Here is a 12129-nt window from a genome sequence, read left to right on the forward strand (position 1 = left end):
CAGTATTGATGGGCAGGAGCATTTTTTATTATTATTTCCATAGAGATGTGACCCACCCGATTGTAAATGGTACCTTTTGATTAGGTTGTTTCTGTGAAAATTTATCTCCACCCATTTAAGGTGGGGTTGCTTACTGGAGCCCTTTAAGAGGCAACCGTTTTGGAAAAAGCTTTGAAGCTGACACAGGCAGAGACATTTGGAGATGAAGAAAGAAAATGGCCCTGGGGAAGCTGTTTGAAGCAGGAAGCTAAAGACCCCAGCAGATGCCAGCCATGTGCCTTCCCAGCTGACGGAGGTGCTCCAGACCCATTGGCCTTTTTTGAGTCAAGGTATTTTTCCCTGGATTCCTTGGTTTGGACATTTTTGTAGCCTTAGAACTGTAAATCTATAACATAATAAATTCCCCTTTTAAAAGCTGTTCCGCTTCTAGTATTTTGCCTTCCAGCAGTTTTAGCAAACCAAAAAATACATAAGTATTCTTATTTCTCCCCATTTTTGCACAGTGATAGCATATTATACACACCGCTCTGCAGCCTGCTTTTTTCCACTTAAAAAATTTATCTTAGGGAGATTACAGCAAGAAGAGGAGTCTAGAAAGATACTGTGGTATAATGGATGAGAAATGGAGATATCAATATGAACTCATGTTTAGCTTATTATAGATAGAGATGGTTACGTAAGTACCTACAGATAGGTGTGTATGCATGGGTTAGTATGCATGCACGCACGTTTCCTTGCTCTATCAGCTGAGAAAGCCTTGAAGCACCCCAATGGTAAAGAGCACACCCGGGACCCAGATCTTATTTTCCAACATTCTCCAAATGGGAAACAAGGCTCCTTGGATAAATGTCTAGCTCTAGGACTGGGACCGGAAATATACAAGGTGAGCCTGGAGCATCTTACAGTGTCAGAAAGTAAAGAAGGTCTAAGCACACACACACACACACACACACACACACACACACACACACAACCATGGCAGCATGTCAAAGGGACATGGGAGCCAACTGAAAGAACTCCCAATGACTAAAGTTCATTTTTATTTGAGCAATAAAACAAGGTAGTATCAGACTATAACCCAAAGTTTAAAATAAATATCCATGAGTCTACACTGATATAAACAAATTATTGAATAAATAAGTAAGGGAATAGAAACAAATCTATGCAGCAGAAGAATTCCAAGTAATTTATTTGGATACCCCACCCTCGAGGAAGTAGAGCCTAAGTCCCCCCTTCCTTAAGTATGGCTTGCACATAGTGACTTGCTTCCAAAGAGCACAGTATGAAAAGGGAGTGGGGAGAGTGAGTTTACATAGGAGAAACCTGGCAAACGCTGCTTGAGCCAGGAGCTCCAGGCCAGCATCATGGTTATGGTGATAGGATGTGTCCTGGAAATGATGTGATGAAAATGGTACTTTATCTCTGTCATCTTCCTCCTCAAAACCCAAAACCCTGTCTAATCAGAAGAAAAACATCAGGCAAGTCCTAATTGAGGGGCAATCTACAAAATGCCTGCCTGACTCCTCAGAACTGTAAAGGTCATCAAAAAATAAGACAAGTCCGAGAAACTGTTAGAGTCAAGAAGTGCTTAGGAGACATGACAATCGAATGTGATATGGTGTCCCAGATAGGATCATGGATTAGAAAAAGGACATTAGGTAAAAACTAAGGAAATATGAATAAAGTAAGGGCTTTGTTAAAACTAATGTATCAATCTTGGCTCATTATAATAAATACACTGATGCAAGATATGAATTATTAGAGGAATTGGATTTGGTATATATGGAAATTCTCTATACTGCCATTTGCAATTTGTGTAAATTTAAAACTATTCTAAAATTTAAAGTTTATTTTAGAAAGCATTCAAAGTATATGCCTTGGAGTTCTTTTCCCATCAGTACATAGGAACCTTCCTTATTCTTTTCTTTTTCTTTTTTTTTTTTGTATGCTGTATGGCGGGGGTCACATTTCATTCTTTTTCCATGTGGGTATCCCCTTATTGCAGCACCATTTGCTGAATTTTTGTTTGTTTGGTTTTCATTTGTTTGTTTGCTTGTTTGTTTGGGAAGTGCATAGGCTGGGAACCAACCTGGGTCCCCTGCATGGCAGGTGAGAATTCAACTACTGAATTTCCCTTGCACTCCCTTATTATTTTTAATAGCTGCATAGAATCCCATTGTATTGAAGTCTCATCATTTACTTAATAGCTTTATATTGATAGTTTTCAATCTTCTGCTAGTATAAACAGTGTTACAACAAATAATGCTATACATGTTATTTTATGCATGTATAAATATTTCTGCAGGATAAATTTATGAAAATGGAATTATTATTATATCAGTAATACTGTAAATATTAAATTCCCTTCCATAAGGGTAGTGCCAGTTTAAACTCCCACCAGCATTACACGAGTGCCTAATTCCCCACAGCCTCATCAATAGGGTATGTAGTAAAATTTTGGCATATTTCTAATCTGACAGAAAAAAGATGGTATCTCAGTGTAGTTGTAATTTGCATTTCTCTTATTACAAGTGAGGCTGGGCAAAACTATTCATATATTTTGCCTGCATTTCATTTTCTGTGAACTGTCTTATTCATTGTCTATTTTGATTTGGGCATTTGTATTTTTCCTAATCAAATCCTAGAAGAGATTTATATATTAGGAAGATTAGACCTTTGCTATCATAGGGATTGCAAATATTTCCCTTTATCGTTTGTCTTTCCACCGGGTTTTTAACATCCTTGCACATGGGCCCCAATAAGACCAGTCCCCAGGCTACCTGTCCCCTCCAAAAGCCGTAATCCAAGGCTCTTTCTGACCCTTTGGTGACATCTTTCTCTATATTGAAGACTGAATAACATTTATTGTGTCCTTTCCCTGATTTAAGGTTACATATCCTCATTAGAACATAGAAAATATAGAAAGGCATGCGGAAGAAAACCCAAACTCACCCTTAATTCCACCTCCCAGATACCCACGACCTGTGCTGTTTTGATGCATGTGTGTATTTGTTTACAAAATAAATTCCTTAAATATACTCAGTTCCTTTGGAAGTCTACAATTGTGCTTTTCTACGTCTTGGATTGTCCCTCCTGCTTATTCTGTCTCCAAACGTAGGTGAGCTCAGGTCCTGACGGGGACCTTTCCCTTTCCGCTCACCCCCACGGCGGCCTCATTCCCTCTTCTAGACGCCCCGCCCCCAGCCACATTGGTCTTGGTCCTGCCCACCTCGCTCCCGGGCTTCCCCGCTGCTCGGCTCCCTGCCCCAGAAGTCAGACTCCAGGTCTCCCTGGTCTTCAGAATCACCTCGCTGGGAACCTGAGCCCATCACCTGCACGCCCCGCCCCCCGCCCCCCCCCCCCCCCCGCAAGGGTCTGAATTTCCTGCTGCTGTTAGAGATGCTGGCAGGAGGGACATCCAAGATTGCCCAGCAGTCATCTCTGGCCCGCGTCTTGGGTCCACTCTGAGCATTTTCCGAGTTCACCCTCCTCTGTTTGGCCCCATCTTTACATGATTCATGCTCTTCCTCACCCAGGCTCTGCCCCCTCCCTGCAGCAAGTCAGGCCAGCCCAGCGCTAATTGTCTCATTCTACCCCTCCTCTACCTCACAGCACCTGCCACTTCCTTCTTTTCCTCCTGGGGCCCGCTCGGCTCCCTCCTTCCCTGGCCACTCCTGCTTCAGGCCTCACCTTAGAGGCTTGGTCCTCCAGAAAGCTTTCTCCGATGTGCGCCCCAAACTCTCCTCCATCTGTCCCCCCACTCATCCCCATGCCCCACACATACTCACTCCACGCCCTATACTCTCATTCCCCGGTGTCCCCCATCTCACCCCCATGTGCCTCTATACTCACTCTCAGCCCCCCATACTCACCCTCTAGGCCTCCAAACACACTCACTCGTCTCAGTGCCCCACACTGGCCGGGGTGGGGGGGGGGGTGGTAGCTGGACTCCTGAGAGTCCAGGCACATCCCCAGGCAGAGCATGGGTCTCTGTGTACCGTAATTTCCTGCTTATTCTTCTGTCTCGTATACTGAGCATATGACGAGGGCAGGATGTTTCATCCACATATTTCAGTCCTTGCACATAGTGAACACTGAGTAAGTTTGTAGACTGAATAAATGAATGTAACTGCTCCGTTTTGAACCTCAGAGCTCTCTGGCTCTCCTTTAAGAATGCCGTTCCTGGAGGCTGAAGGGAACTGCCTGAAAATGTAGAGCTGTGTTCCAGTAGCCATGTTTCTTGAAGATGACTGTATAATGATATAGCTTTCACAATGTGACTGTGTGATTGTGGGAACCTTGTGTCTGATGCTCCTTTTATCTACCTTATGGACAGATGAGTAAAACATATGGATTAAAAATAAGTAAATAATAGGGGGAACAAATGTTAAAATAAATTTAGTAGATTGAAATGCTAGTGATCAATGAAAGGGTGGGGCAAGTGGTATGGTATGTATGAATTTTTTTCTGTTTTAGTTTTATTTCTTTTTCTGAATAGATGCAAATGTTCTAAGAATGATCATGATAATGAATATGCAACTATGTGATGAAATTGTGAATTACTGATTATATATGTAGAACAGAATGATCAAAATAGGAATGTGTTTGTTTGGTATTTAAAAAAAAATTATAAGATTATAAAAAAAAAAGAATTCCGCTCCTGGAGGGTCAAGGTGGCCGGGCTGGAGTTGGAGCCCTCCCAGGTCTGAGTACAAGCTCTTCCACCACCACAGGCTTCCTCCTGCCCTCTGCAGATGTCACAGAGGCCCTGGCAGACCTCAGTTTACTAGTCTTTCTAAAGATGAGAACATCCATCTACAGAAAAATTGCAAGGGTCAGACAAATCATATACTTTGTCAATATAATGTGATCAATGACTATGAAGTGTGGTTATACTAAAAAAAAAAAAAGAGTGCTATCATTTATTGAAATGTTTTCTATACCAGGCACTGTTCTAACATTTAGCCTGTGTCGATGCCTTTAATCTGAATAAATCAACTCCACATCACAGGAAAGTAAACTGAGGTACAAAGGGGTAAACGGCTTATTTGCCTAAGATTTCATAGCCGGCCCTGGAGGAGCTGGGATTTAAAACTGGGCTGCATAGCTCCAGAGTTCAACTGCTCACATTAAATCATCCCAGATTGCCTCTATGTTAAACCGTACTATTCATATTATTCAGTCTAAGAGCTGGCCTCCCTCTCTGACTAAAACTGACCCCATCACACAGGCCACTTTCTCCTGGCATAATTCTAACTCCAACAGTAGTGTCTGTAAGTAGATTTCTGAGGAGATATCCACTCAACTATCCCAAAATGGAGACACATTCAAAATGTTGCCCTTTAAAAGGGCCATATTTCCTGTTCTTTGAAATTCCCTTTATCAAATTCTAATAGGTTAAATAATCATGAGTTGAACAAACCACAGAGAAATTTAACATCTCTTATGACATAATTGGCATGGACTTAACCTCAGTAGTATGGACAGATATATTCTCCCCAAACCCACCATTTCAGGTCCTCCAAGCATTCCTAGGATGAAGTTTCTGGTCGCTTCTCTCATTTTTCCAGAATTCTCTCACCAGAAGAGAGGGGGTTCTGGGAAGGGGAGGGGAGAGGCCAGCCTGGGCGTGGGGGAGTCTACCCTTGGAAATATATCTGCAGGGGAGGAGAGAAAAGGATTGGCTTGGTGGACACCCGCTGTCCTTCTGGGTCCAGGGCTCAGGGAACAGGCTGGGCTGGGCTGCTGTGGAGGGTGGGACGGCAAGGTCACCCTAACATAAGCAGGGTTCCCTCCCTTTTACATCCTGTTCCTGTTCTTCTGATGCCAGCCTCATCCGTGGCTCAGAGCGCCAACTCCTCCCTATGGGGGCTGGAGGAGAGAGGGAGGGGAAAAGGTACCAGCTCTGGACACCCAAGGGGAGACTGAGTACAGAAAGGAAGGGGAGAGCTGGGTGTAAGAGCCCCTCCTCCCAGCACCGCCTTCTAACTGCCAGGCCTCCTGGAGGGAGAAGGAGGGCAGAGGTTAGGGAAGCCAACAAATGTTCCATTATCAAAATGTTTACTATTGCTTCACATGTTCTAAAATTTTACATAAATAGTATCATTTGGCCCACATCCTTTACCATTGGGTCTTTTTTCACTCAACATCATGTTTTTTACATTTAACCTTATCGATATATGAAAATTAGTACATTACTTTATCTTATGTATAGTATTCCATTTTATAAATAAACCACATTTACTCTTCTATTCTCCTGCCCCAGTTGTTTTTGTTATTACAAGAAATTGAATGGACAGCCTTGTACACATTTCCTTGTGTACCCCTGTGAATTTCTCTAGAGTCAGAACTACAAGCAGAATTACTGGCTTCCAGGGAACTGGTATTGCCAGCTCTATTAGCTGTTACCAAGTTGCCCTCTAAAATGATCCTGCCAATTAACTCAGCCTCCAGTACTGCATGAGTTTCACTTCTTATGGGGTGTGAAATGGTAGCACTCTCTGAATATAGATTGCTTTTCCCCATTTGCTTCTCTGGGTAACTTTTCACAGGCATGGGCCACTCATGTTCCCTCTTCAGGAAATGGCCTCCTCATATCCTTTGTTTATTTTTTCTATTGTTTTGTAGTGGATTTTTGTTGTTGTTGTTGTTGCCATTTTCTTATTGATTACAGCAGTGCTCTATGACTGATATTAAATCTTTCTTAGTGATGCAGATTGCAAATGTCTTCTCCCAGTCTGTGGGAGCTGTCTTTTCACTGTGCATGAGGTGTGTTTTGTGAATCAAAAGTTGTCAGATTATTATTGAAGCTGGGTAATGGGTACACAGGGGTTCTTTCTATTTTTGTGTAATTTTGAGGATTACCATGACAGAACATTTGTAAAAATTTAAAAATCAAATAATTCTCTACTCCAAATAATTCCAAACTCCTAAAGATCAGCTCCCATCTTTTAAAGTTTTCCTTTTCACATTAAGATCCCTAATAGCCTCGGAATTTACTTTTGCAGTTAGTATGCTGGAGGATCAAATCTTACCCCTGCCTTTATGGGTGGCTGATAGTCCCAGTCCATTTCTTTCTTTTTTTTACATGCAATTTTATTGAGAAATATTATATATTCATGTTTTAGTTTGATAAAGCTGCCAGAATGTAATATTCCAAAAATGAAACAGCTTTTTTTTTATAGCTCAGATGCAGCTTTATTCAGTGTTTTAACATAATTACATTACAATTAAGTAGTATTGTGCTGTCCATTTTTGAGTTTTTGTATCTAGTCCTGTTGTACAGTCTGTATCCCTTCAGCTCCAATTACCCATTCTCTTACCCTGTTTCTAACTCCTGCTGGACTCTGTTACCAATGACATATTCCAAGTTTATTCTCTAATGTCGGTTCACATCAGTGGGACCATACAGTATTTGTCCTTTAGTTTTTGGCTAGACTCACTCAGCATAATGTTCTCTAGGTCCATCCATGTTATTACATGCTTCATAAGTTTATTCTGTCTTAAAGTTGCATAATATTCCATCGTATGAACATACCACAGTTTGTTTAGCCACTCGTCTGTTGATGGACATTTTGGCTGTTTCCATCTCTTTGCAATTGTAAATAATGCTGCTATAAACATTGGTGTGCAAATGTCCGTTTGTGTCTTTGCCCTTAAGTCCTCTGAGTAGATACCTAGCAATGGTATTGCTGGGTCGTATGGCAATTCTATATTCAGTTTTTTGAGGAACCGCCAAACTGCCTTCCACAGTGGTTGCACCATTTGACATTCCCACCAACAGTGGATAAGTGTGCCTCTTTCTCCGCATCCTCTCCAGCACTTGTCATTTTCTGTTTTGTTGATAATGGCCATTCTGGTGGGTGTGAGATGATATCTCATTGTGGTTTTGATTTGCATTTCTCTAATGGCCAGGGACATTGAGCATCTCTTCATGTGCCTTTTGGCCATTTGTATTTCCTCTTCTGATAGGTGTCTGTTCAAGTCTTTTTCCCATTTTGTAATTGGGTTGGCTGTCTTTTTGTTGTTGAGTTGAACAATCTCTTTATAAATTCTGGATACTAGACCTTTATCTGATATGTCGTTTCCAAATATTGTCTCCCATTGTGTAGGCTATCTTTATACTTTCTTGATGAAGTTCTTTGATGCACAAAAGTGTTTAATTTTGAGGAGCTCCCATTTCTTTCTTTCTTTCTTCAGTGCTCTTGCTTTAGGTTTAAGGTCCATAAAACCGCCTCCAATTGTAAGTTTCATAAGATATCTCCCTACATTTTCCTCTAACTGTTTTATGGTCTTAGACCTAATGTTTAGATCTTTGATCCATTTTGAGTTAACTTTTATATAGGGTGTGAGATACGGGTCCTCTTTCATTCTTTTGCATATGGATATCCAGTTCTCTAGGCACCATTTATTGAAGAGACTGTTCTGTCCCAAGTGAGTTGGCTTGACTGCCTTATCAAAGATCAAATGTCCATAGATGAGAGGGTCTATATCTGAGCACTCTATTCGATTCCATTGGTCGATATATCTATCTTTATGCCAGCACCATGCTGTTTTGACCACTGTGGCTTCATAATATGCCTTAAAGTCCGGCAGCGTGAGACCTCCAGCTTCGTTTTTTTTCCTCAAGATACTTTTAGCAATTCGGGGCACCCTGCCCTTCCAAATAAATTTGCTTATTGTTTTTTCTATTTCTGAAAAATAAGTTGTTGGGATTTTGATTGGTATTGCATTGAATCTGTAAATCAATTTACGTAGGATTGACATCTTAACTATATTTAGTCTTCCAATCCATGAACACGGTATGCCCTTCCATCTATTTAGGTCTTCTGTGATTTCTTTTAGCAGTTTTTTGTAGTTTTCTTTGTATAGGTTTTTTGTCTCTTTAGTTAAATTTATTCTTAGGTATTTTATTCTTTTAGTTGCAATTGTAAATGGAATTCGTTTCTTGATTTCCCCCTCAGCTTGTTCATTGCTGGTGTATAGAAATGCTACAGATTTTTGAATGTTGATCTTGTAACCTGCTACTTTGCTGTACTCATTTATTAGCTCTAGTAGTTTTGTTGTGGATTTTTCCGGGTTTTCGACATATAGTATCATATCGTCTGCAAACAGTGATAGTTTTACTTCTTCCTTTCCAATTTTGATGCCTTGTATTTCTTTTTCTTGTCTAATTGCTCTGGCTAGAACCTCCAACACAATGTTGAATAATAGTGGTGATAATGGACACCCTTGTCTTGTTCCTGATCTTAGGGGGAAAGTTTTCAATTTTTCCCCATTGAGGATGATATTAGCTGTGGGTTTTTCATATATTCCCTCTATCATTTTAAGGAAGTTCCCTTGTATTCCTATCTTTTGAAGTGTTTTCAACAGGAAAGGATGTTGAATCTTGTCAAATGCCTTCTCTGCATCAATTGAGATGATCATGTAATTTTTCTGCTTTGATTTGTTGATATGGTGTATTACATTAATTGATTTTCTTATGTTGAACCATCCTTGCATACCTGGGATGAATCCTACTTGGTCATGATGTATAATTCTTTTGATGTGTTGTTGGATTCGATTTGCTAGAATTTTGTTGAGGATTTTTGCATCTATATTCATTAGAGAGATTGGTCTGTAGTTTTCTTTTTTAGTAATATCTTTGCCTGGTTTTGGTATGAGGGTGATGTTGGCTTCATAGAATGAATTAGGTAGCTTTCCCTCCACTTCGATTTTTTTGAGGAGTTTGAGGAGAGTTGGTACTAATTCTTTCTGGAATGTTTGATAGAATTCACATGTGAAGCCGTCTGGTCCTGGACTTTTCTTTTTGGGAAGCTTTTGAATGACTGATTCAATTTCTTTACTTGTGATTGGTTTGTTGAGGTCATCTATTTCTTCTTGAGTCAAAGTTGGTTGTTCATGTCTTTCCAGGAACCCGTCCATTTCATCTAAATTGTTGTATTTATTAGCGTAAAGTTGTTCATAGTATCCGGTTATTACCTCCTTTATTTCTGTGAGGTCAGTGGTTATGTCTCCTCTTCCATTTCTGATCTTATTTATTTGCATCCTCTCTCTTCTTCTTTTTGTCAATCTTGCTAAGGGCCCATCAATCTTATTGAGTTTCTCATAGAACCAACTTCTGGTCTTATTGATTTTCTCTATTGTTTTCATGTTTTCAATTTCATTTATTTCTGCTCTAATCTTTGTTATTTCTTTCCTTTTGCTTGCTTTGGGGTTAGTTTGCTGTTCTTTCTCCAGTTCTTCCAAGTGGACAGTTAATTCCTGCATTTTTGCCTTTTCTTCTTTTCTGATATAGGCATTTAGGGCAATAAATTTCCCTCTTAGCACTTCCTTTGCTGTGTCCCATAGGTTTTGATATGTTGTGTTTTCGTTTTCATTTGCCTCGAGGTATTTACTAATTTCTCTTGCAATTTCTTCTTTGACCCACTCATTGTTTAAGAGTGTGTTGTTGAGCCTCCACGTATTTGTGAATTTTCTGGCACTCCGCCTATTATTGATTTCCAACTTCATTCCTTTATGATCCGAGAAAGTGTTGTGTATGATTTCAATCTTTTTTAATTTGTTAAGACTTGCTTTGTGACCCAGCATATGGTCTATCTTTGAGAATGATCCATGAGCACTTGAGAAAAAGGTGTATCCTGCTGTTGTGGGATGTAATGTCCTATAAATGTCTGTTAAGTCTAGCTCATTTATTGTAATATTCAAATTCTCTATTTCTTTATCGATCCTCTGTCTAGATGTTCTGTCCATTGATGAGAGTGGTGAATTGAAGTCTCCAACTATTATGGTAGATGTGTCTATTTCCCTTTTCAGTGTTTGCAGTGTATTCCTCATGTATTTTGGGGCATTCTGGTTCGGTGCATAAATATTTATGATTGTTATGTCTTCTTGTTTAATTGTTGCTTTTATTAGTAGATAGTGTCCTTCCTTGTCTCTTTTAACTGTTTTACATTTGAAGTCTAATTTGTTGGATATTAGTATAGCTACTCCTGCTCTTTTCTGGTTGTTATTTGCATGAAATATCTTTTCCCAACCTTTCACTTTCAACCTGTGTTTATCTTTGGGTCTAAGATGTGTTTCCTGTAGACAGCATATAGAAGGATCCTGTTTTGTAATCCATTCTGCCAGTCTATGTTTTGATTGGGGAATTCAGTCCATTAACATTTAGTGTTATTACTGTTTGGATAATATTTTCCTCTACCATTTTGCCTTTTGTATTATATATATCATATCTGATTTTCCTTCTTTCTACACTCTTCTCCATACCTCTCTCTTCTGTCTTTTCGTATCTGACTCTAGTGCTCCCTTTAGTATTTCTTGCAGAGCTGGTCTCTTGGTCACAAATTCTCTCAGTGACTTTTTGTCTGAAAATGTTTTAATTTCTCCCTCATTTTTGAATGACAACTTTGCTGGATATAGAAGTCTTGGTTGGCAGTTTTTCTCTTTTAGTAATTTAAATATATCATCCCACTGTCTTCTAGCTTCCATGGTTTCTGCTGAGAAATCTACACATAGTCTTATTAGGTTTCCCTTGTATGTGATGGATTGTTTTTCTCTTGCTGCTTTCAAGATCCTCTCTTTCTCTTTGACCTCTGACATTCTAACTAGTAAGTGTCTTGGAGAACGCCTATTTGGGTCTATTCTCTTTGGGGTGCGCTGCACTTCTTGGATCTGTAATTTTAGGTCTTTCGTAAGAGTTGGGAAATTTTCAGTGATAATTTCTTCCATTAGTTTTTCTCCTCCTTTTCCTTTCTCTTCTCCTTCTGGGACACCCACAACACGTATATTTGTGTGCTTCATATTATCATTCAGTTCCCTGATCCCCTGCTCAAATTTTTCCATTCTTTTCCCTATAGTTTCTGTTTCTTTTTGGAATTCAGATGTTCCATCCTCCAGTTCACTAATTCTATCTTCTGTCTCTTTAAATCTACCATTGTAGGTATCCATTGTTTTTTCCATCTTTTCTACTTTGTCCTTCAATCCCATAAGTTCTGTGATTTGTTTTTTCAGACTTTCTATTTCTTCTTTTTGTTCAGCCCATGTCTTCTTCATGTCCTCCCTCAATTTATTGATTTGGTTTTTGAAGAGGTTTTCCATTTCTGTTCATATATTCAGAATTAGTTGTCT

Source organism: Tamandua tetradactyla, chromosome 5 (genome assembly GCF_023851605.1).
Source record: "Tamandua tetradactyla isolate mTamTet1 chromosome 5, mTamTet1.pri, whole genome shotgun sequence".
NCBI lineage: Eukaryota > Metazoa > Chordata > Mammalia > Pilosa > Myrmecophagidae > Tamandua > Tamandua tetradactyla.